This window comes from Bacillus rossius, chromosome 11, assembly GCF_032445375.1.
Source record: "Bacillus rossius redtenbacheri isolate Brsri chromosome 11, Brsri_v3, whole genome shotgun sequence".
In the NCBI taxonomy this organism is placed as follows: Eukaryota; Metazoa; Arthropoda; class Insecta; order Phasmatodea; family Bacillidae; genus Bacillus; species Bacillus rossius.
Window position 1 is genome coordinate 21,486,768 of NC_086338.1, and position 25,433 is coordinate 21,512,200.

The following is a 25,433-nucleotide window of genomic DNA, read 5'->3' on the forward strand; positions in this document are numbered from 1 at the left end:
GCGCTTAAATTCGCGCGCCCTGCCGCGCCTACCATAACAAAAGCTCGTTATTGAAGTCAAATTTACTAAACAACTAACTAGAACATCTGGGAAGGCTACCCCCCTCTACCCCGATGTGCAGGCCACACCGCGCGGCTTGTTACGACAGCGCGCCCCAGTAACTGCGGCCCGTGGCTGCGCCAGCGCGCGGCCAAACAAACAAACAAAATTCTGCAAGCCCGCAGCGCGCCGCGCCGGCCCCGTGCCCCAATTACATGGTCACGCCACTTGCGCTGACGAGTGAACAGAGCAGCCAGCCCAGAGTCCCGTCAGTAAAGTCCCCAAATTTGATTTCAACAACCCTGCAAAATTTCAACCCGCGACATAACCCTCCCCTCACAGAGCTCGAGCCCCATCGAGCTACCTCAAATTTACAAATTGTCTTTTTCCATTAAACCATAACTATAAATTCCTCATTTCACAAAAATAATAATTTTCTTAGTTCCTTGCTGTCTGAACATACATCTAGATTCTGCATAAGAGTTATTTTAAAACAACAAGTATTCATAAAATTAAATGTAAAACTTTTATCTGGTTTGTTCTCACAGGAACCTTCAGAGGCTCGAGTTCTCAATTCTAAAAAAATTGTTCTGTTAGTGAAGCTCTCTTTACAAATTAAATTACTGTTCTTAGTTTCTCAGTATTCGTTAAACAATGTGCAAATTCTTGATAATTATTATTATTTTTTTTTTCGGTTTCCGTTTATTACCATACTTCTTTCGTTCTTCAAAAAAAATTAAGTGTCCTTACAGTGTTTCAATTAATTAAACTCTTATCTCGTGAAGGTTGGTGCAACTCCTCGAAGTCAGTGTTGTCGAGAAGAGTAGCTCCCTGGGCTGGCCATCAGCAAACACCACTCAACTCCAACAGCTACTGGACTGGCTTCCAGGGCAGCTCACAACTTCTCCCCACATCTGCTTCGGAGTTGTGCCATCCTCATCACGAACAGATTACAATTCTGAAACATCATCAACAGGCATTACCATCACGCCTGACAAATACAAAACTAACTACTAAACTGCAATCGATGGGCAAGGATGCAAACACACAAAAAAATAAAATTAATTAATTCAACTGCTAACATAAAGTATCCCACCCTTAGCATAATCTAATCAGGCAAATAATTTGATAGGAAAAACTTAAGGAAGGGAAACATGACCTCCAATGATTTTCCCTAACTCTTGAGTCTTGATCTTCTCTATACAGCAAATAGTCCCCACGAAGTAACTGGGTTGAAGGTCAGTTCACATGGCCCACCCATAACCTCTTCTACTCTTCTTTTCTTCTGGGGGCAACCACAATGCCCACCAATCTCTCTCCATGGTGCCGAACCAGCTATCCCATGAGAGTAAACAACGTAGTCAATAGAAGCGCAGAGGGGAAACACCAATCTCTGGCTTGTCGAGTCATAAAACTGCTTTATCTTCTTCTTCTTCTGAGTAAAAATATCTGACTAACCTTGCTTCTATTCTTCCAAACAGTAAAAGTTCATCAGGTATCTTCATGAAAGAAACATTCTAACTAATAATTCTTCATTTTTCTTCTTCTTTATTTCTGTTAGTTGTAATAGAAGGCCATGTTAGGGAGGTTATAGGGAAAAAGAGTGGCCAATTCCCACCCCATCACCCACCTAGATCATGACTAATTAACTTTTAAACTTTCTATTTGAAACAAATAAAAAAAAAACATTTTTTTTTATTCAAACTTTTAAACTATAATTACTTTTACTTCATAACCTCAAAAGCTAATCAATAATTCTAAATGAAATTGTGATTTACTGCATCCTTGTTCCATCCGATCTGTTTGTTTATAACCTTTCTTGTAAAGTATAAAATTTTCAAACATTACTAATTCAAAAAAAAATTAAATTCTGGTGTCCTTTGAGTTACAATTAACTTTACTATTTCTTAGCTTGAAATAATTTAAGTTTTCAGAACTATTGTATTGTCTAATTCACAACACTTAAAAATCAACTCAAAACAACAAATCATCAAAATCAATAAGATCATCTGACCTACCTATCAGTACTGTGAACTTGAACTGTTCGTACACATTTATAATAAGCTATTGTATTTAAATTCCAACCTAAATAAGGTTTTAAAAAAAAAACTACTAATCCCTCTGTAAATTAAGAAAATTAACTTTAAAAATTAAACTTAAGGTATTAGTTCTTTTTGACAGCTACCACAACTCACTAGTTCCATTACATTACTATAACCTAAAAAGTTCTGTAAATAATGTTTATAACAAAAAAAAACTCCAGTTACTGTCTTCCATAAAAAAAAATAAAACTTTACATGACCTTATTAATCTCCACTTGTAAGTCCATGGCTGCCAGATTTCTCTTCTCTTGAATCTTCAGTCTTGGCTCTTGTTTCAGTGATCTTGTATCTTGTCTCTCGAACTCTTGTCATCTTGTAAACTGGACTGCTGCTCAGCTCATCTTAAGGAATCTGTAACAGTTTCAAAAATACATGTTAATTTAAATTACATAATTCCTGTTCTTTGGTCCTAAAAAAAAATTGTATTATTAGTACACATTACCCTGAAACAACATTATTATTCATTGTTTATTACTTAAAAAAAATGCTTTACCATAAAATCCTTTTTTGTTCTTTTCATTAGGCCTATTTATTTTCCTTCTTCTTAATTAAATTCTGCTTCAAATGTTAATCCTAACTTAAGACCTACCATCTATTTATTATTCATTACCTACATTATTTATGTTACCCTAAAATTCCCATAAGTTTCTAATACTTCCTATCAAAGACATTCTCTCTAAAAAAAAATTTACTTGTGACTCTTAACTTAACAAACTTAAAAAAAACTTTTACACTAGACTTAACTTATTATTCATTCTTAGTTACTAAATTTCTATATGTAAACTTTAGTACTTACAAACAAAAACTGCCTATTTCTCTCTACCTCTTAATCTCTTTCAATTATTACAATAATAATGTTACCTTGCATCTTTAAACTTTCTTCTTTTCAATTAAATTAGACATCTCATAACAATAAAAATTCTGCCTATACTCTTCTTATGGGTGTACAAACCAACAACAAAATTTCAAATTCTCAAGTTTCCTTATATTTAAATTATGCAATACAAATAACCTCTGTGGTGCCTGTACCCTTTTAGGCCTACCACCTTCTCCTCTCACATCATGACAACTCTTATTCCTCGGGGTCTGTATTCACTGTTACAAATCAAATATCTCAAAAAAATTAAAAACAAATTTATTATTTTAAGAAAACAAAAATTTACATTGACTTTACTATGGAGCCTGGAAATCTCAATGTCCCACAGCAGCTAACATGACTAAATCCCATGGAACCCCAGGTTTACATAACCTGTGCCCAAAAATTTAAGCATACCAGGCTTTCCCTGCACTGGTTTTACAGCATCACACACTATTTAGGGCCCCTGATCTGCCATCAGTCCCAAGGAGTTTTCCCACAACCCCTCTCTACACAAGCGCCTACCGCATTCCTCTCAATTGGCTATCGGTTTTACGGCATTCTTTTGGGATCCGACCATCAAGTTAGGGCTAATCGAACACTAAACCTCCATACTTCCAAACTAATGTAAATCAATTAAATTTTCTCTGTAAATTCTAAAAATCAAAAAAAATTATTCCAACATGCCAAAGAAACTTCCAAAAAAAATTCATAATCTTATCTTCAAACCATTAAAATAAAAATAAATAGATTACTCTGTTTTCTCCTTAATAACTGTAAACTGTCAACAAATATCATGTCGTAAATTTTAACTATGCTTACTGACTCTTAATCATAAAATCTCATTTGTCCTAATTAATAAACAACCGATTTCCTTAAAATCTCACTGTATCTCTCACACTCAAACTTCACTGGCTGAATATCTCAATAAATTCAAAAACAATTATCTAAACTCTTAAAGAAACTCCTCCCCAATTATTCAAATTACTTCACCTTATTTTATTTCATTACTTAAAACACCTTACTCAAAAAAATTAATTAATTATCTAGCTATCTTCCATTATTATTTATTTACCGAACAAAACTTTCTCCTAAATTAATTTAGTAAAATTCAATTTCACATTAGGCAAGTACACTAACTCTCTACAGCAATGTTTCTCATTTCCCTCCTTCCTAACTGAATCCAATCTTACTTAACCTCCAGGGAATTTACCTCACAAAATAACCAAAAATTTCACTGTAGTGCCTATCTGCTATAGGCCCACTACACAGGGGGCTCTAACCCCACCAACAAACTTCATTGAAATGGTACCCTATCCCATACAGGATAGCCACTTCGGTACTACCATGGGGAACTCCTGCCCCAAACTACTAACAACTCTCAGGATTCTCCTGACCCTTAATTCCGTAGTCAGCCCATCTCCTATGGTCTGCGCTACAATTCCCTTTCTTCCCAGGGACACAACGCCTCACCTTAGGGTCCCTCGCCCTAATGAAAACATTAATTTTGTCTCTCTGTTCTTTTGGAGTAAATTCCCTCTACACACAAAATCTAGCCTTCCCAGTTTTCTCAATGCTTATCGATTTTATAGTGTACCTCCTTAATAATGTTTACAAATCCCAAAAAAATATTTTTAAAACCGAGGTAGAATTTAACTAACAAAAACATAAACAACTTACAACGAAACACTTCTAGCCTATACATCATACACTTCTTAAAATAAATTACTTACATACTGAAAGTTCCTCTTCTTCTAAAACACACTTAAATTTAAATTTATTTAACCAATAGTCTATTTTCTTATCGCTAAGTTACCGTACAGCTGATCAAAACAAGGTCACGGCCGTCCACGTCTCCGTATGAGCCCGTGACGTCACCGAATTCCATCAGGTGCGCCAACCCTCGCTTGCGGTTCCTCCGTTCTCCGCTAGGTCTCAGCACCTCCCCGTCACGTGTTCATTCTGCCACGTCCACTGACGTGTCGTTCTGAAACAACTCTCAACATTTTTCTAATTAAAACAAAACATCACTATAAATTCTATAACTCTCTTTTACATAAACTCTCGTTTTCTTTTTAATTCCTTTCTAACGTTTATCCTTCCCTCGACTGATTTAATTCGTACGTCTCGTCTCCTACGCGCACGAAAACAAAACAAACTTCACTTGAAAGTAATTCCTATTTACGAAAAAAACTTTATTTTAAATTTTAACTCTCTTAACCTACAATCTTAAAATTAATTTCAATTAAATTAAACCACTTGCATTATCTCTAATAAGCATTTAACTTATAACGTATTCTCCTCACGTAATAATCCCCGATATAAATCTACAATAAATTCAACGACTTAAAACAACTTATCACTATAAACTTTATCCTTACAAGTATCCTCAAATAAACATCTGTTACGTCAAAAAAAAATCTCAAAGACTTCCTCCACTATAGACTAAAATTCCGTAATCCTCTCCTCAAGTAAACTCTTAATAACCTGCTATCAGAAGCTGAAACTAACTTAATAATAAACATAAAAATCTACCTCTCTCTCTCTCCAGAAATAGAACCTATCCGGCGAACTCTACCATTTCTGTCACGTGCACCTAGCCGGTGCCACCGCCATTTCTGTCACGTCTCACTTTCAGAGGGGGGAGAGAATCGTAGCTCTTTACATAGAAACAACTCGCTTGGCATCAACTAGTCTTAACTTCATAAAATACTTTACTGTACCTAGGATCATAGGTTCGTCATCCCGTACAGGATGTCTGGTGAGAGCTGAACTAAGGAGATTTTGCAAAATAACATAATACTTAATTAAAATTATTTTATTCTTAAAGTCAAATACTCAACATCATTTTAAAGAACATTTAAATAGCGGGATTACAATTTAAAACAATAATCTCTTTACTTCCTTAACGATTGAACGACCTTACAAGAGAGAGAATGAGAGAACTTCACTAAACACTTCCCTAGTCCTTCCGAATACCTCAAATCATAATTAATACTTAAAATTAAAACAAAGATAAGTCCATACTCACATTTTCCGAAAAGCCTTTCTTGATCGATTACTTAAAACTAACGTAGGGGCCTCTCCTGCCCTTAAAATCCGAACGAACATTACATTTTAAAAAATTATAACTAAACGACTAGTGACAAGGGCCATAGCCTCCGCCCGAAAGCTTGACGACTACATTATGACCTAACTTAAATTAAACGACTCGTGGCCTCTGGCGTCGACCATAGCTTCCGCCCGAAAGCTTGAATTCCTACATCACGAACGAACTAACAACTCGTGACCACAGGTGAGACGCATAGCCTCCGCCTGAGTGAGCCTGAATTCCTACATCACGAACGAACTAACAACTCGTGACCACAGGTGAGACGCATAGCCTCCGCCTGAGTGAGCCCCGAGTCACCACTCACTTGCGCTTAAATTCGCGCGCCCTGCCGCGCCTACCATAACAAAAGCTCGTTATTGAAGTCAAATTTACTAAACAACTAACTAGAACATCTGGGAAGGCTACCCCCCTCTACCCCGATGTGCAGGCCACACCGCGCGGCTTGTTACGACAGCGCGCCCCAGTAACTGCGGCCCGTGGCTGCGCCAGCGCGCGGCCAAACAAACAAACAAAATTCTGCAAGCCCGCAGCGCGCCGCGCCGGCCCCGTGCCCCAATTACATGGTCACGCCACTTGCGCTGACGAGTGAACAGAGCAGCCAGCCCAGAGTCCCGTCAGTAAAGTCCCCAAATTTGATTTCAACAACCCTGCAAAATTTCAACCCGCGACAATATTATAGTGGTTTTCTCAGTGTGCTCCTTATTATTCTTAAAAATATTTTGATGGTTTTTCCCGTGTTCTTGCAATCATTCCTGTGGTTTCTTCAAGTGTTTCTGACTATTCTGAGAAACCGCTCTCTGCATGGATTTTTTTTTGTTCTAATGAGACATGTCATTTTATTTGGAGTTACATTTAATTCGATAATTTCTGCTACTAAATGAAAACTTGCAATATTTTTATCAGGTGGAATTAAAAAATATCATTACTCAGTCAAATTAATATTACGCCATGAGACATCTGTGGAGCACCAACATGCAAGACGAACTTCCTTTTCCTTGGAGTCTAACGAAGCCATCCTTCTTTTGCGATCGTTAGTGAGCATCCCGCATCCCGCATAAAATAACTAAATATAATTTACCTGCAAGCAACATGTGGCGACATCTGTTGTTGAAAAGCAGAACTACATGCATAAAGTACTTTTGCATGAGATATATTAATTCTCGCTGATGAAATATGAAAAAATTTCTATTTAAGTATTGAATCTAATTAAAAACACTCAATTGGTATCTGGCATTAGTCTCAGTAACTAATATGAATTCCAAAATGTGCTGCCTTTTCGTTGGCGGTGCTTCCAAATATGCTGCCTTTTCGTTGTCGGTGCTTCCAAATGTGCTGCCTTTTCGTTGTCGGTGCTTCTAAATGTGCTGCCTTTTCGTTGTCGGTGCTTCCAAATGTGCTGCCTTTACGTTGTCGGTGCTTCCAAATGTGCTACCTTTTCGTTGTCGGTGCTTCCAAATGTGCTGCCTTTTCGTAGTCGGTGCTTCCAAATGTGCTGCCTTTTCGTAGTCGGTGCTTCCAAATGTGCTGCCTTTTCGTTGTCGGTGCTTCCAAACGTGCTGCCTTTTCGTTGTCGGTGCTTCCAAATGTGCTGCTTTTTCGTTGTCGGTGCTTCCAAATGTGCTGCCTTTTCGTTGTCGGTGCTTCCAAATGTGCTGCCTTTTCGTTGTCGGTGCTTCCAAATGTGCTGCCTTTTCGTTGTCGGTGCTTCCAAATGTGCTGCCTCTACGTTGTCGGTGCTTCCAAATGTGCTGCCTTTACGTTGTCGGTGCTTCCAAATGTGCTGCCTTTTCGATGACGGTGCTTCCAAATGTGCTGCCTTTTCGTAGTCGGTCCTTCCAAATGTGCTGCCTTTACGTTGTCGGTGCTTCCAAATGTGCTGCCCTTACGTTGTTGGTGCTTCCAAATGTCCTGCCTTTTCGATGACGGTGCTTCCAAATGTGCTGCCTTTTCGTAGTCGGTGCTTCCAAATGTTGCCGCCATTTCTTTGTCGGTGCTTCCAAATGTGCTGCCTTTTCGTTGTCGGTGCTTCCAAATGTGCTGCCTTTTCGTTGTCGGTGCTTCCAAATGTGCTGCCTTTTCGTTGTCGGTGCTTCCAAATGTGCTGCCTTTTCGTTGATGGTCCTTCTATTTTTAATGTTGTTTTGACTCTAGTATTATTGTAAATGGTTCTTGATTTGACTAGCGTATTGTTCCATACGGTGCATGTATATATAAGCGAGCTCTAGACAACAGGATGCATAGTTTGTTACTGACGTCGTCGGTGTAAGGATCACCTAGTTTGTTTCTTCTGGTGCATTAATCACGTAATTACCTGTTCTTGCGAACTCGATGGCATCTTTACCGACTTTAACAACGAACTCGATGGAGGTTGTACCATCGACTGCGGGAACCATGATGTCAGCGTCGACGATGGTGGAGCAGATCCCGTTAGCAACGTCGATGTCAACACTGGAGGAGACTTTAACAGACGTGGTACCGCCAGCAGAAGAGACTTTAATGTCGCTAGTGCTGGCTGCACAGGGAAACTCGGCGAAAGCTGGTTCGCCATCAATGGAGACTTCAATGGATGCCGAATCAACAACAACTAACGAACATCGGTGCTGTTACTGCGACAAGATTTTCTCAAACAACAGCAATGCTCGACGACATGAGAATAGAGAATGTGCCAAGAACCTATATCGTAAAATGTTTGTTTGTGAGAAATGTCATAAGCAGTTTGCCAGAAAAGATAATATGAAAACGCACATGAAGGCATGCAAAGGTCCTGCTGTTCGGCAGAAAGTAAAGGTTTCGGCGCAACAACGATGCATTGATGTTCATAAGAGTATGCCTGGAGATGGTGCAACTGCGGCAACGTCAGTATCTGGATCGGGTCTGAAAGGTTCGTCTTCATTACCACGGTATCCTTGCAGCTACTGTGATACGTCGTTCGCATTTGCTCATGATGCACGAAGACATGAGCGGAGCAAATGCACGAAGAATCCATCTCGCATGAAGTTTCGATGTGATGAGTGTCATGAATGGTTTACTCGAATTGATAATTTGCGACGACATGCGAAAAACTGTAAAGGTGAAGTCCGTGTGCCTACTGCTGAACTACCTGCAGAAATTTCGACTCCTTGGTTTAGGTTGAAGGCTCGTGAGCGTACAAACAAGAAAACCGATGTGCAGCAACCGATTGGTATGACGTCTGAACAGGAAAATAAACCTAAGACTGTGTTCGGCGCATTACAAGTGAACGATAATGGCTTCTACTTGGCGCAGTCTGCATTTCGTGGAACATTGAAGGACTACTATTATTTAAATACGTTAGGTGAGTCGAAAGACATTTGTAATTTTCTTAATGATATCAGAGAGTACATAATCAATCAGCTTACTGATGATGTAGCAACAAACGGACCTTTGAAATATAACTTGTGGTTGGACTGTATATATGGAAAGCCATATCCGTTCGATGACAAAGTGAAGAAGTGTGCATTCAAGACATCGGCTGTAGTAATTTACATTTCTAACGATGTGTAGCAAACTGTTAAAAACGGTATTCAGAAACTCTGTCAATAAGAGGTGGACTATGTCTGTAAAGGTTCTGGCTGGACTCTGTCTAGTATAAACCGATTGGAGCTAAGAATTAGTCATTTCACACCGCTGCGGAACTAAATGATTATAAGATTGCTGGCTTTCGCAAATGATCCTGTAGTAGAATAGAAATTATGTAATAAATATTGTGTTTTTAAAAGAACTTGTGGTGTTTAATTCCTCGAACCTGTTACTATTATGTTAAATTGATGTTATATTTAATTTTTTTGCATCGTCCTAGATCGTACCAAGGACCTTAGTCGACCTAATCGATCAGTATATAGATTACAAATTTATTTAATGAATTTTGGAATTTTTCCCGAATTTCTAGCTAAATAATTATGGATTTTCAAGATGGCGGCCAAATGACAAGATGTCGGGTGTCACAGCAATAATAAATGATTACTGCACTCTAGCGGATAAGAATTAAACTAACATGGCGTCAGCGCACTCTCGCCGACGATACACTGATGATGGCTTCCAGCAGACGAGGACAAGATGGCGGACATGACGTCATACTACCTGACGATATATATATGCTTTGAAAAAAAAATTGGAGGGAGTCAGTATGCCCGCAGGCACCGTGGGGGAAGGATCGGTCGCCATTTTTATTTTTTTTTGCACTCGTCGGGTTTGAACCTAGGACTCCGAGCTCCGTGTCGTAAATGTTTGTTTTTTAAATATTTTATTAAAAATTTTATTATTTAATTTTTTTTTATAATTTTTAAATTTTTTTCATTAAAATCGGATAATAAATTTAAAGATGGCGGCCGTAATGGAAATTGCAACGGTGACGTCATAATTCAAAATGGCGGATAACTCAATGCCGGAATGTTCGAGAAAACGAAATGACGTCATCCAAGATGGTGGATCCAAGATGGCCGTCGGGGTCAAGGTCAAAGGTCAAGGTCACATCCTGATAGAGGCTTAACTGAGGCTTGAGTTAAGGATGCTTAAGCCTCTATCAGGACATTTCTAGCCGCTATGATTTTTAAGGACTAAAACGGGAAATTTTCCCTCGAAACGGGAATTTTTCCCTCGAAAACGGGAAATTTTTTCTTAAAACGGGAATTTTTGAGTCATTTTTGAGGAATTTTGAGGAATTTTTGCCGCCGTGACGTCACAAATCTAAGATGGCGGACCGACAATCTCAATCCACCGCCTGGCGCCTGATCTCGGACATACATTTACATACTACTATTCCAGCTTTTCCTCTAAGTGCCTCTGATCATACCTGTGGTTTCTCTACGTGCTTCTGGTTATTTCTGAGGAATAGATGTCTGCATGAAAATTTTTTCGATTAAAAGACATACAATTTAATTTTTGAGTTTCATTTAAATTGTTAATTTCTGTTACATAATTACCTAACTATAATATTTTTTATCAGTTGGATTTCCTAAAATAAACATCCATTACTCAGTGAAATAAAATGCAATGAGACAGCTTAGAAGCACTAAAATACAAGACAAAATTCCTTCTCCTTGATTTATAGTGATGTCTTGGTTTTTACGTTCGTTAGTGAGCATCCCGCATTACACATAAAATAAATAAAAAATATTTACCTACATGCGACACGATGCGTCATCTGTTGGCAAGAATAGGGACTAGTTACAAGTTACTTTGCATGAGATAAATTAACTCTTTCAGCTGAATGGAGTCAAAGACAGGGCCTAGTAGTCTCGTAGACTAGTAGACTTGTAGACTTGTAGCCTCGTAGAATTGTAGCCTAGTAGTCTTGTAGTCCTGTAGTGTGTAGCTTTGTAGCATCTTAGTCTAGTAGCCATAAAGCAGCTAGGTCTTAGATTGTTCGTGCCTAAGACTTTTGGAGCCATAGACTGTTGAAGCCAAAGGCTGATGGACCCAATGACTGTTGAAGCCAATGTCTTTTGAACTAAAAGACTATTGGAGCTAATGACTGATGGATAAAATAATAAAATCGGTGATAATATCCCACAGAGTTTATTTTACGTGAAAATGTGCAATCTTTTCGTTACATGTAAAGTAGACAAACCTGTTTTATCGAATAATAATGCTGAGAACGTATCCTTTTCGTTGATTGTTCTTCCGATTGTGCTACTTTCTTGTTGATTGTGCATGAAAATGTGCTTCCATTTCTATGATTGTGCTTCTTATGGTGCTTTATTCTGTTGATTGGGCTTCAATGTGCTTCCTTTTCTATAATTGTGCTTCCTATTGTGCTTCCTTTTCGTTAAATGAATGTGTTCCTGTCTGTTCCTTGTTTGTTCGGTGTGTGTATTGTGTGTACTTTGCGTCCAGTATGTTTATGTACTGCGTGTCCAATGTGTGTATACTGTGTTTTCAATCCACGTCCTGTGTGTACTGCGTGTATACTGTGTGTCCCTTATTTGTACTGTGTGAGTACTGTGTTTCCAGTGTGTGTACTGTGTGTTCAGTGTGTGTGCTGTGCGTCCAGAGTGTTAACAGTATATTCTTTTATTTGGTTTTAAGTGTGTCTTTTCGTTCAATTCGCTTAGAGAAATCTGTAGTAGCTCTAAACATTTAGTGTTTCAAAACTACTTTCAACATTTTTCAGGGATTATTGGTCCCTTACTGAGCGTAAAACATGTTCGGTTGGTCTTAATGCTTGCAATTTATTTTATCGATACTATTTGTCTGACAGTTCAAAGACTTTGTCTTGATTGTTTTAAATATGTTATATTAGCTATTGACGAAGAAGGTCTTGTGGTTCAGAATATCTGGCCTATACATCTGACATTGTACATTACCTGGTCTCGTGGTCCGTAGATGGTTGGCCTATAGGTATAGCATTGTACATGGAATTTGGTTGGAATGTATTTTATGCATGGAAAATAATATTCAAAAGTCCTAAGTGTTTGTTACTGACGACCTTGCTGACTTTTTCATATATCTTGTAGTGAATTAGGTTTTGCCAAAGGTACTTCCGATTGGGCACATATGGGACAAAACATAACAAACCATGAACAATCACACAGTCTCAAGTGACACAATTTCAAGTGAAATATACATTCACTGTTACGAAAGTGCCAAGCTTCATAATTCGTGCCGTATACTATATAATACCTTGTATACTATTTGCTAATGATCAACGATACTGTAAAAAATGGTGGGGCTATGGGAGTGAATGTTCCTTGACCTAGGGTAAAGTTGTTCGATGGTTTTTTTTTTGGGGGGGGCTGGGGGGCTTCAGCCATTTCTGCTCCAGCGTGCTGCAAACTTGATGAGCCACTGAGCCATGTTAAAATTAATATATATTCGTTGTGATTTTACTAGCCAACGTGTAAACAGGTATGTCACTAATTTAGGCTAGAGATGATAACATATATTAAACTTTTTCTTTTAAAATGTATTTACTGCTGTTTTAAAACAATAAAGGTTAAAAATATTTAATTTTGTATTGTTTAAATGATAAACGGAATAAGTATAACTTTAGTTTATATTTTTTAATTGAAAGGGTAGAACCATTCAGATATATTTTACTAACAACTATTTTTCGGGTTGGTTTGTAATAAAAATACGTTTGAATCCATTAATTTGATTTTCTCATTGGACCATTGTGCGTCACAGGCGCTCGCGGACACCAATACAGTGGCTCCAATGTGTGGAAGAATCCGGAACTATCGCTATCCGGTTCGAAAAGAGGCAGTGTTGATTCTATTCCAGACCTCTCTCTCTCTCTCTCTCTCTCTCTCTCTCTCTGACTGGTTGTGATGAGATGAAATTACGTTACCAGCTCAAGGGATGAGACTCTGCAATAAAAAAAATATTCCGTTTTCCTCGTCGTATCATTTCAACCGAAACATTTTATTTCTGACAAAATAAAAGAACCAAATGTGTTTAGCGCTTTCGTAAAACTCATGATTCCCGCTCCAGTATTTTACGATAAAAGAGTACTTTTTCAACTTTTAGCGCATTTCATGTTCCATAAATTTTGTAATAAGTTTGTTTTACCTTTTGCACAGTGGTGTAGCGTAAAATTAGGTCCACTTTTTATGTCAGTGGTCTGTATTTTAATTTAGACCTCCTTAGAATATTATTTCATAACATAAATGTTTGTACGATTTTTGAATATAAATTTTGTATCTAGAATTTAGCTTATACTTAAATGTAAAATGGAGAAATATATATATATAACTTTAGTTTTTGCAATATCTATTAAACAAAAGCATTAATTCCATAAAAAACGTAACTATTTGTATAAACCAATATTTGAATATTGCAATTTATGTGGCAAACTAAAACTTTATAGATGTTAATCAGATTTGGTACATCTTTAGTCATAATTAAAAAAAATGATAAATTTTTAAGTGATGGTTATATAGAAATATCTGTTTTTATATGGTGGGAAAAACCCTAAGACACACGATAGCTTTTTCATATTGCTATTTTAAACTATTCACTGAAATGGTACACAACATGTTATACCTCATTCTTAGTACTCTACTTGATGCATGAAACACTATCATAAACAATAATTCTATACTCAGTAGCTAAAGAAAATGTAAACAGTTTCAGTATTTAACTGATCAATGAATACAGAACATGTTAAGCTACATGAAATACAGGATGTTCATAAAAATATTCCATTTTCAATTATAATTTATAACTGTTTAATTGAGACTATTTAAATCTAATTATGCATCAAATTGAAGGTAAACTAACATTGTTTTTACCTACAAACGTTCAGTATGTGCAAATTAGTCATACGGCACACATTCCAAAAAAAGTCCAATTCTTTCTACATTTTGGTTAACAAGTCCGGAGTAATGGAAGCAAAAGCATCTTCAATTATGTGCCTCAACTCTGGGAAATCATTAGTTAGCGGCGGAACGTAGACTATTCCTTTTGTAAAGCCTTAAAGTAAAAAATCTAATGGCGTTATGTCTCGACCATTATGGCCAATCCGAAGTCAGAATTTCGACGTTCAGCCACTCTCGTACAAGGATATTGCAATGGGAAGGGGCTTCATCCTGTTTCCGAATAAAGTTTACAGGTTTTCCCTCTACTAAAGAAAAGAGCCAATATTTCATGCTGCAAGCGACAAAACAACAAGGCATTATTCACGCATGCGTTTACCTAAATCTGTTTGAGTAACAGTTTAATTGATACCATGAAACCACACTCTACAAAGCTTACAGTTGATACTATACGGTATAGTATACTGTGATCTAGGTGTCCTTGGGTGATAATGTGTCACGCTGGCGTGGTAAGAGTAGGAGTGGCCTCATAATGTCGATAGAATGCTCATAAATTAAGCCATCAGCCCATTTACGATGTAAGTAGAATACATCTTGTGAACTGTCGTGACGAAAGATATTAGATTTTGGTGTCAAAATTAATTTATACATTCAAATGATACTAATATGTTAAAAGATACGAATTAATGGTCACCAGCATGTTGTGGATGATTACATATAACAAATATTACATGAATGAACACACCATGCAATAACACACATTAAGTGTAGTATGAAGTAAAAGAAAAGAATATAAAAATGAAATATTTGGTTCGTGCACAAATAAATAATTAAATATTTACAGCACGGCAAGTATTATTTAATGTTATAAATTTAAATATGATTTTATAAATCACTATTTCAAAATCAGAAACTGCAAATAAAAACCTAATAGGTACACTTTGATGAAACTGATTTTTGTGCAACCCAGACTTAATAATAAATTTGTTATAGCATGTATGGTAGTATTTGTGGTGGCTACTTCCCGCAATTAAATAAATTAAAATGTTTATCAGTATCATGATAAGAAGTTGACACGTATTCCCTTCAATACGCACGGTAGCTCAGGGTTCGTTAAAGCAACGAGAAGCGTACAAACTGGATCAATAAGGCATATCTGCCACTGTACTGTAATGTTATTGTAAATGGAACGTAAATATTCACGTAAAATAACAGGTATTTGTGAATATGAACATTTACAAACGTATCACTACAAAACAGTGTTCGCAATTATACTGAGATCGGATTCTAACCCAGGTATTTATGCTTTGTGTTGCTCTAAGTACCTCCAACAGTTAAATATATACGTAAGCCCTGAATAGCTTTTAAGTAGGTTAACTTAAATATTCTTGAAGTGTTATTATTAAAACAGGTTTTTATTTGTTAATAACAAAAATTTCTTTCTTTATAACATCATAAAATCTTGGCTCTAGATATAACTTTATATCTAAGCATTCTGTTAGAACCCAAGTGGCTAGAAAACACAATTGTAGGGAGAGGATTTAATGATTTTATCTTTTAAAATCATTTTTATTTTGCCTTTCAATAAAAATCTTATTTTAAAATGTTTGTTGAGAGCATACATCAGACGACATGTGATGGTATCACTCAAGGAAACCTCGGAATACAGACATCAGGAATAAGGGACCTTGGTTCCATCCCACTCATTCTGAGTGCGAGTCCAAGATTTCCTCTTTTCCTTTATTATTTTTCATAATTGGCTTTTTGGTAGTTTTTTTCATTGCCAATGAGTAAACTTAAATTGAACTATTTAATTGACTTATTGACGTACATTAGGCTAAAGGCATGTTATGAAGAGTATTTATACATAAAAAATTCATTCTCGAAGCCGGAACCTCTCGCACCGAAAGTCGACGTACATTAAACTGCGACACACAGAAAAATATAACTGTACTTTTACCAACGATTCCTTTGAAAACCAGTAGTCAATAAATATTTTTTAATACTACAATAAAGATATTGTGAATTTGTACAATACATGTTCATGGTTATTTTTGCATGTAGGTATTATGAAATACGTTTTTTGAGATAGTACTTAGAATTTCTAACCAAAAATTGCACACATTTTATAATTTAATTGGTAGTTTTATTTTAGCATATATCTTTAAACAATGGAAAAGAAAATCGATTATTAAACAATAGGACCATATTTTGCTGTACCCTATTTATAAATTGGCGCATTTAGCTGGAAAGTTACAAAGACAACGGTATACAAATAACTTTGAATATTGGGGGTACTGGGAGACACAAAGCATAAATTCCCGGGAAGGAATACGAACCCAGTATTACTGCGAACACTATTTGGTAGTGACAAATTTTTAATCTAAATGTACAAATTTACTCCAAATATCTGTAATTTTATATGAATATATTTGTTTCATTTACAAAAACAAATTACAGTGCACAGAGACAGGCAGCCAGGTATTGCATCATGAAGAAGTAATATATAAGCCAGAGACTTTCGAGTGCTGAAACGGTAAAATGCAGACTATGGCGTCTTTACCGTCTTTAACGTCAAACTCGATGGAGGTTGCACCTAACGACTACGGGAACCCTGACGTCAGCGACGACGATGATGGAGCAGATCCCGTTGACAACGTCGTCGACAACACTAGAGGAGACTTCAACAGTCGTGGTACCACCAGCTGAAGAGAACTTAATAACTACAGAGCTGGCTGCGCAGGAAACCACGATGTACGTCGTTTCGCCCTCAATGGAAACTTCAATGGCTGTTGATTCGACATCAACTAACGAACATCAGTGCCGTTACTGTAACAAGATTTTCTCAAACAACAGTAATGCTTAACGACACGAGAAGAGAGGATGTGCTTAGAATCCTCCTCGCAAAATGTTTAGCTGTAACCAATGTCGCAAGCAATTTGCAAGGCATGATAATTTGAACAGACACTTGAAGACATGCAGAGGTCCTGCTGCGCGGCAGAAATAAAGGTTTCTATACAACAATTATGATTCGATGTGCATAAGAGTACACTGGGGATTGGTACAACTGCGGCAACGTCAATATCTGTATCGGGTCTGTAAAAGCTCGTTTTCATCACCCCGGTATACTTGCAGCTACTATGATATGTCATTCGCATGTTCCCATGTAGCACGAAGACATGAACGGAGTAAATGCAGGAAGAAACTTTCTCGTATAAAGTTTCGCTGCGATGAGTGTCATGTTTGATTTACACGTATTGATAGTTTGCGACGACATGCGAAAAAATGTAATGGTAAAGTCCGTTCGCCTAATGTTGAACTACCTACATAAATTACGACTATTCGCTTTAGATTGGAGACTTGTGAGCGTACAAGCAAAAAAAAAAAACAGATGAGAAGTAAGCGATTGCTATGGCGTCTGGACATGAAACTAAACCAGACTGTAATCGGTACATTACATGTGGATGATAAGACGTTGCTCTCGTTGTTCGTCATTTTCAGCGGCCACACGTTGTGACTCAATTTCAAAATTAAAACTGTGATGACATATATATATATATATATATATATATATGTATATATATATATACTTACGTAGTTGATTGGTAAACTGTAAAAAAATTAAGTATTTGTTTCTAATAAAATATTAAACTAATTGCACTCGTGATTTTTTATTTAAAATACCAGTTCATATTTTTTAATTATTATGTCCATAAGATTGAAAAATATTATTCATATTTCATCATTTCATCAGTATTTTATTCGAATTTAAATATAATTTCTAAAAAAAACATAATTTTCTAACAAAAAAAATACCGAACAAAGCTCGGTCTTCCAGGTACTGTTATTAAAATGTTATTAATAAAAAATTTTAATCATAATTTAAAATTTTTCAAGATTTTCTAGCATTTAAATTACTACATTTCATTATTTTGGCTGTAATTTAAACTACAGATCGAATCAATCAGTATTTTAATAAGTCATTATTTTAATTTTGAACTTTTTCTCGAATTTCTAGAATCCAATAAAGCGGACCAAAATTAAGTGTAACGATGATGTCATAGTTATCCTAGATGGCGGGCATAAATAAACATGAAAAATTTCTAGGATTCAAGATGGTGGTCGTAACGATATGTGCAACGGTGTTTTTAAGTAATATTTCATCAAAATTTAATTAATTATTTTTTTATAATTTCTAAAATTAATTTTATTAAAATCGGATTATAATTACAGATTTTCAAGATGGCGGACATGACGTCATACTAGTTGACGTTATATAAACCTTGGCATAAGTGTTGGGAGGTCAGTCTGCTAGTGGCTTATGTGGAGGAAGGACCTGACTCCATTTGTTTATTTTTGCCCACGCTGGGTTTGAACCGAGGACTCCGAGCTCCATGTCGTTAGTGCGGTTTGTAAATATTTTTATTAAAATTTAATTACTGAATTTTTTAATTTTAGTCTTTTCTTCATTAAAATCTGAAAATAAATAAAGATTTTGATGATGGCGGTCATAACGGAAATTGTAAAGGTACGTCATAATCCAAGATGGCGGTCATGGCATCTTAATTTTCAAGTTCATGACCTCGGCGGCTTAGAGCGGATAGCTCTAAGGTCTTTTAAGCCGCTTTTAGGATTTTGTGTTCTTTTTAAGGCAAAAAGACTTTTGAGGGTTTTGAAATGCTAATTTTTGAATTATCAAATTTTTAAAAATTTTTGGAGGTTTTTTTTCTCCGAAAAACTGGAAATTTTGGCGAAGTTTTGCAAATTTTGGAAAATTTTGAAGGTCAAAGGTCACTGTTAAAGTCATCCAAGATGGCCACCGTCACTTCACAATCCAAAATGGCAGTCGGCACTACAGCACCACCGCCTAGCGCCTGTGCCCGGACCGGCTAATACATACTACTAGTTAGCTACATTAACAATACTTTAAAATGAAAATAACTTATTATGCTAATTTCACAACCTTTTAAATTGTCAAGTCCTATTCACAGTATTTTTCATGCATTTAACCTGTCCACAATTTTTATCTTATTTATTGTCTTTTAATATGATAACATAACCACACTTGAAATGGTAAAATATTACATTTTTGAATTTTTATTTTTATTTTTTTAAAGACACGTGGCTTTCCTTCAGAGTTACCAATGTTTTAACCAAACAAAATATAACTATTAACCAAATATAGCCTTCAGAGTTACCAATGTTTTAACCAAACAACATATAACTATTAACCAAATATAGCACTTACGCTATAAATGTAATTTTGATTTCAAATCCTCGGCATATCAATTCTAGGTAAACAGAGTGGGAAAGAAAAAATCCTAAAGGTTCTTATTTAAAGGTTTATATTATAACTGTAGCAAACTGTTTGCAAGCACAGTTAGGACGCATAAAGAAATGTGTGTGTGGAGTTCATGCATCCAGTCAGTCGCCCACAATTACACTCCGATCGATAAATATTCACGCCTCTTATTTAAACTGATCATATTTACACACTAACGGGCTCGTAACTATAATTTAGTGTGTTTTAGTTAGTCAAATAATAATTCGTGACAAAAAATTACCCATGCCAAACTAAAACGTTAAAATCATTATACCAGAAGAAATATTTAGTCACACAGCTAAAACAATGATCACAAAACAGTGTTTAACAACACTTATTTACACAAGTAAATGAATTAATAATACATAAATAAAAGAAGAATATTTTATTTGGAAGATGGCCAGTAGCGCGGTGCACAATAAGCTTAACCCCCGTTGTGTTGCCCTGTGCCCAAGTCTGGGTGGCGTCAGACGCAGGCGGGTCCCTATCCCTGCAGCATGGCGGGGTTCTACCTGAGCCGCACGCCGCCACGTGGAGCCAGCTCAAGGCTGCTCCAGCGATCACCGTCCGCACCAACGGCCCCGGAGTGGGGATAGCGCGACGAGCCACCCCCAAGAAACAACCACGCATATGCAAGTGCGTAAGTGCGCGAAAGCGCAGGAGCGCAAGAGAGGAAGAGAGCAAGAGCACAAGAGTGCAAGAGCGCAAGATAGCAAGAGCACAAGAGTTCAAGAGCGCAAGTATGCTGTGTCATTTCTACTCTTCCCTGCAGTCTACTCTATCGGTTACCCCACATCATACCTAACTATTCTTCTCCTCTCCCGGTTCCCCCACCACACAAATTAAGCAAAGAAATTGCTGTTGTCAACAGGATATAAACACCACATAATATTCCATAACAGTAATATGGTCATAAACAAAGAAAAACAAAGAAATGGACTAACAGTGTGTTTTTGTCTTTTGTGTTTTTTGTAGTTTTCTTCTACAGACATACATGTGCTTTAGCAATGGCGTATGTCCAAAAGCTTACATCAAGTCATGCACTCCCATTGCACAAATCTTTCAAAGATAATGTTATAAGTACAATTTAAGTACCTGCCTAACTCGTGCGAATTTCCTCCATAAGTTTTCGCAAATAAATAGTTTCAAGCAAACTCATAGCCATATTTACAATCAGTTTTGTGCAGAAAAAGAAAAAAAAATTCTTCAGGCTGCCCATTAAGCGTTTGGTAATTATCTTTTTCGAAGTCCTTCGACCTGGCTACAATGAGCTTATTTACACTGCTCTCTCTCAACCTCCGAGCTGAATGTGCTGGTATCCCGCAGACATGTGTTCCACTGATTCCAACGATGAACTAAGAGAGTCCGTCGTACCGTAACTTCTAGCTTGTTGCGACACATGTGACAAGGGTCGTGTGTTCGATTCTCCGTCCCGACATTACTGAAGCTCGTGAGCGCGAGTCAGTAGCCGAGCGGCTCGGAGCCCACTTAATCTCACAAGTCCCTTCGTCGTATGCCATTACTTTGTTTTTAAGACCATTTCTGTACCACCACAGCGCTCGTGCATGTGTTGTCTGGAATCATTTTTAGTCACTAGATAAGAACTAGGGACCGGCCAATAAAAAAAACTGAAAACAAACAAATAATATCAAACCCCTAGTACTCACAGGATTCTATATTCTAGGGGAAAAATATTCAAAGAAATAGTTTACAAGAAATTAAGTAGATTTAAAATTCACACTGACAACATTTGAAATTAACTGATACTTTTTTTTATATCCATCTTCTTGTGATTCCCAAACGTATTGTACTTCTAAAATGTAATATATAAATAGAATACGATATGTATTAGTTTTGTAAACTTCATTTTTGGAGCAAACCTTTTAAAGGTTTGATTGTTTCAACACCATGATTAATATTTTTTTTAATTTCCTCCACATTATTTCATTTTTGATCCATGAAACCTTGATTCGGATTCAATGGGTACATTTCAATTACTATTTGAGAATGCAAGTCAAAATTTATTCTAGAAGATTGGGATTTGTCCCGTCACTTATAATTTTTTATATATATTTGTGATCTTCAAAATATCACGTAGAAGATAATTTAACGAACACTAGCATGTATTTGTATCAATTTGAGAGAATATCTATACAAATAAAAATGTAAATGTTCGTTCGTTCAAAATTTTAAATCTCCGAAAGTACTTCACCGATTAAGTTGAAACTTTGACACAACGATGCATTCTAATACGTGGGGGGGGGGGGGGGGGGAGGAGATGTTTTTATGTATCTATGTCATACTTGTGACAGGTAAAATGATAGATAAAATTATACATGGGTAAAAAAATATATAAATGAATGTTTGTGTTCGTCTTCTGTTTTGTAAAGATAAAGATTTAAATACAAATATATAGACATACAAAGATAGAGATAGAGATATATAGAAGGATTGAGAGGGAAATATCTATAGAGATGTAGATAGAAAGATATAGATAGGGAAATGGATTGACATTTAGAGAGAAATAGAGATATAAAGATAAAGTTAGAGTAATATGGAGAGATATGAATAGAGATGTTTATATATAGAAAGATATAGAGAGATAGAGAGATATGCTTTATATATGTGTACCAACTTCAAAAATTAAAAAGTAATAGCAATGCATGCCGAGCATTCATTAGCATATTAAATATGCGTTGAGAAAATTTTGTGACCAAACAGCAAATGCAGGAGTACTATTATAAAAAATTGATAGAGAAAGCCCACTACATCTAATAGTAAGGACGTGTAAAAGAAGTGAGACAGTCGGGACCGCGGACGGAAGGACACTTACAGCTCTGCGGGAAGAAGTCAGAAGGAAGAAGTCCTGCGAGGTCCTGGCTGAGTCCTCGAACCCGCGGCCGCCCGCCCGCGCGCGGCACTGCGCGCCCCGACCGCCGCCCCCGGGGGCGTGGAGGCCTGCGGGGGGCGGGGGGCAGGAGGGCCCCCCCCCTCCCTGGCAATCGCCTCGAGGGACACCGGCCGGCGTTGCCAGATGTACGGGAATGATATCCCCCCTCCCCCGGTCCTGGTCCAGTGAAGAACTGGCAGCCGGATGCACCACGAGAACAGAAAATCCCCCCCCTCTCCAACATCCAAATACAGGATAACTCAGGGCCGCGTCAGAGAAAGGTAACTTTACAGATGGAGCATGAGGTCTAATTCTGGCCGGGGGGGATAGGTAGGAGAAGCCAACAAGGGGGGGAGGGGATATTTCAGTATACTCCACTTACCAATATGGTGGCCGTTTGTTTACCTGTATTGTAGGTAAAATGTCCACTCCTACCATTACAAATGTAAATGAAGATTCGTTTTGAACTTTTAAAATATAAATATATAATATAAACACATTAACCAGTAATATTTTGATATAATGTTCTTCGGAACATTATAATCAGGCCACAGAAACTGATACAAATATAAACAATCTTCCGCCATGTTGGTATTTGAAAATCAGAAAAAAAGGGGGGAAAATGGATTCCCGTCTAACGGCTAATGCTCCTAATACCTGGGCTGCATGTGCTACTGGTTACTCAAACCCAACATCGTTGCCAGACTTGTGCGTGTTAGATAAGTTTATGTCCAGCCCAACTCTTCTTGCCCTGCTTGCTTTAGCAGTGTACCATGTTAGTGAGGCGGGATGATAAGTGCGATGCTCTCTGGTGCTTCTAGCGCGGTATCGCCCTTAAGCGCAAGGCTGTGGACTGGTGCGCAGTCTTCTCGTAGAGCACAGGAGAACTATGAGATTACAGCGGGGACCACGTCATTATATGGCAGAGAAATGAACATTAAAGTGTTATGCAAATGCTTTGAAAACTTAGAGTATCTGTACCGGGTGTTTCATGCCTATATATTATTCTGAAAACATGCGTTGTAGCGATTTTCACTCTAAAAATACAGTGTAACTAACAAATACAGAACAAATACATGCACTCTCGGCGTATTCTGAAATGATCTTCTTGAACAGACCTCACTCTGATTTTGAAGTGACAACATCTAATAAATCGATGAACGCCGGCCGCACGCACGAAAAAGGATGACTCATTGTCCCGTTACGCACATTGTCCCGTTACGCTCACTGTACGTTTGCGCCGCATCTATCTCTCTTCCACTCGATTGGAACAACCATCGATTTGACTTTTTCAAGGCACATTAAACTTGAAACACTCCCATTCGTTTCCTACTTTTAATATCATCGTCCTATCCTTAACAGAATAACACAGATTGGAATAAATTAAATAGCAAACATGTATAAAAGTTATAGTTAAAATAATCTCTTCGTTATAGTAATAAACATATTTGAATTAATGAGTGCAAATAAAAGTAAATTTATCAATTAAATTGTAGATTTAATTTCACTCCTTCTTTGTATCCATACAAAATAGTGATAATTCAATAAAAATGATTCAATTTTATTCATAAAAGTATGCAATCATTTCATGAATGTTTTGTTATGACGTTGTCACGTTTAACTATAGTCCGTAAACCGACTTTACAGACAACAATTTTTTTTTTTTAGCAGTTTTTAAATAGCATGCTTTTTTTTAAAAGCTTTGCAATTCGAATGGGTTCCCAGGTAGGCGTAGCGCCTAATCTTGCTATTTTGCATCCCGAATGACTGAGCCCAGGGTTTTCCCTGAGTGTGTGCATGGTTAACTGAGCCCAAACTAACTAGTCATAGTCTATATATAATAATTTCCATGGCTGGTCGGTCCCTCATTACGGCACACGGCTGAAATTCCGCATTATTTGGCGTTCAGACTTGGGCTCAAGACGCACTTAAAGTCTTCCCAAAACGGGACAACTCCTTACTCAGTACACTTAGTTTCAGTTAGGTTCTGGCTGCGTGACCACCGTGCGCGTTAGAAATGAAACTTCGCGGACAGAGGCGTCATTGCTTCGACTACCATACCGGCTTTTACAGTTTTCACGTGGTTAAGTTGGAGCTTCACCACTGCACGATCAAATACAGATATCTTTAGAATAACAATTGCGTAATGTTTAAAGGAATTTTTGCTACTGATAAATCACGCTTAAAAATAAATATTGTCTGAGAAAACTAAATTATTCACAAACATTCAAAATGGGAACCACAGGGCAGCAATAACACGAGTGTGTTGTTGGTGCTCACGTTTTGCAACTGCTAGGATGGAGATATAAAATACAACTGATTTGCGATTTATTATAATCATTGTTCTTATTGAAAATATTTATTTTTATGATTTTGTAAAGTAAAAATTTTTTCGTTAAAAAAAACAGGCCCAAAAATAAACTTAATTTAATTCTTATTTTAAATAAAATACTATTTAATTGTATCATTATATATAGTTCAATGGCACTGTATGCAGTTCTTATAAAAGAACCCAGTATTTTCTATTCAATTATGAGTAAATATAAAATATTTTGATGTGAACCATTTCAGCTCTCGTATACAGCATTTAGTGGGAGTAATTTCGTGAATGCAACGGTAGTCAATAAACGGAAATATTAAAAAACCTCGGTGCTGCCATCTATGGTGAATGGCTTGAACCAACGTTCACAAAGCCAAAGGGAAACTTTAAAGTGATAACATTTTAATGAATTTGATCCAAATGGGCAGTATTTAATAAAAATTCACTGTCGAAAATCAAGTCCGAAGCCGGAGGTAGTATTTTTTCAAAACGGTTTTTCTGTTATCGGAGTCATTTCA

At 36.9% G+C, this 25,433-nt stretch overlaps 1 protein-coding gene across 4 annotated transcripts in view; it reads right to left on the reverse strand.

Moving 5' to 3' along the window:
- Positions 1-22,653, reverse strand: part of LOC134536685 (RING finger protein nhl-1) — a 382,369-nt gene extending 359,716 nt beyond the window's left edge. For all 4 annotated transcript variants that reach the window (XM_063376533.1, XM_063376534.1, XM_063376528.1 and 1 more), the window contains exon 1: positions 22,539-22,653. The gene's annotated coding sequence lies outside the window, so the exon portion shown is untranslated. The remainder of the gene's footprint in view (positions 1-22,538) is intronic.
- Positions 22,654-25,433: the final 2,780 nt, after the last annotated feature.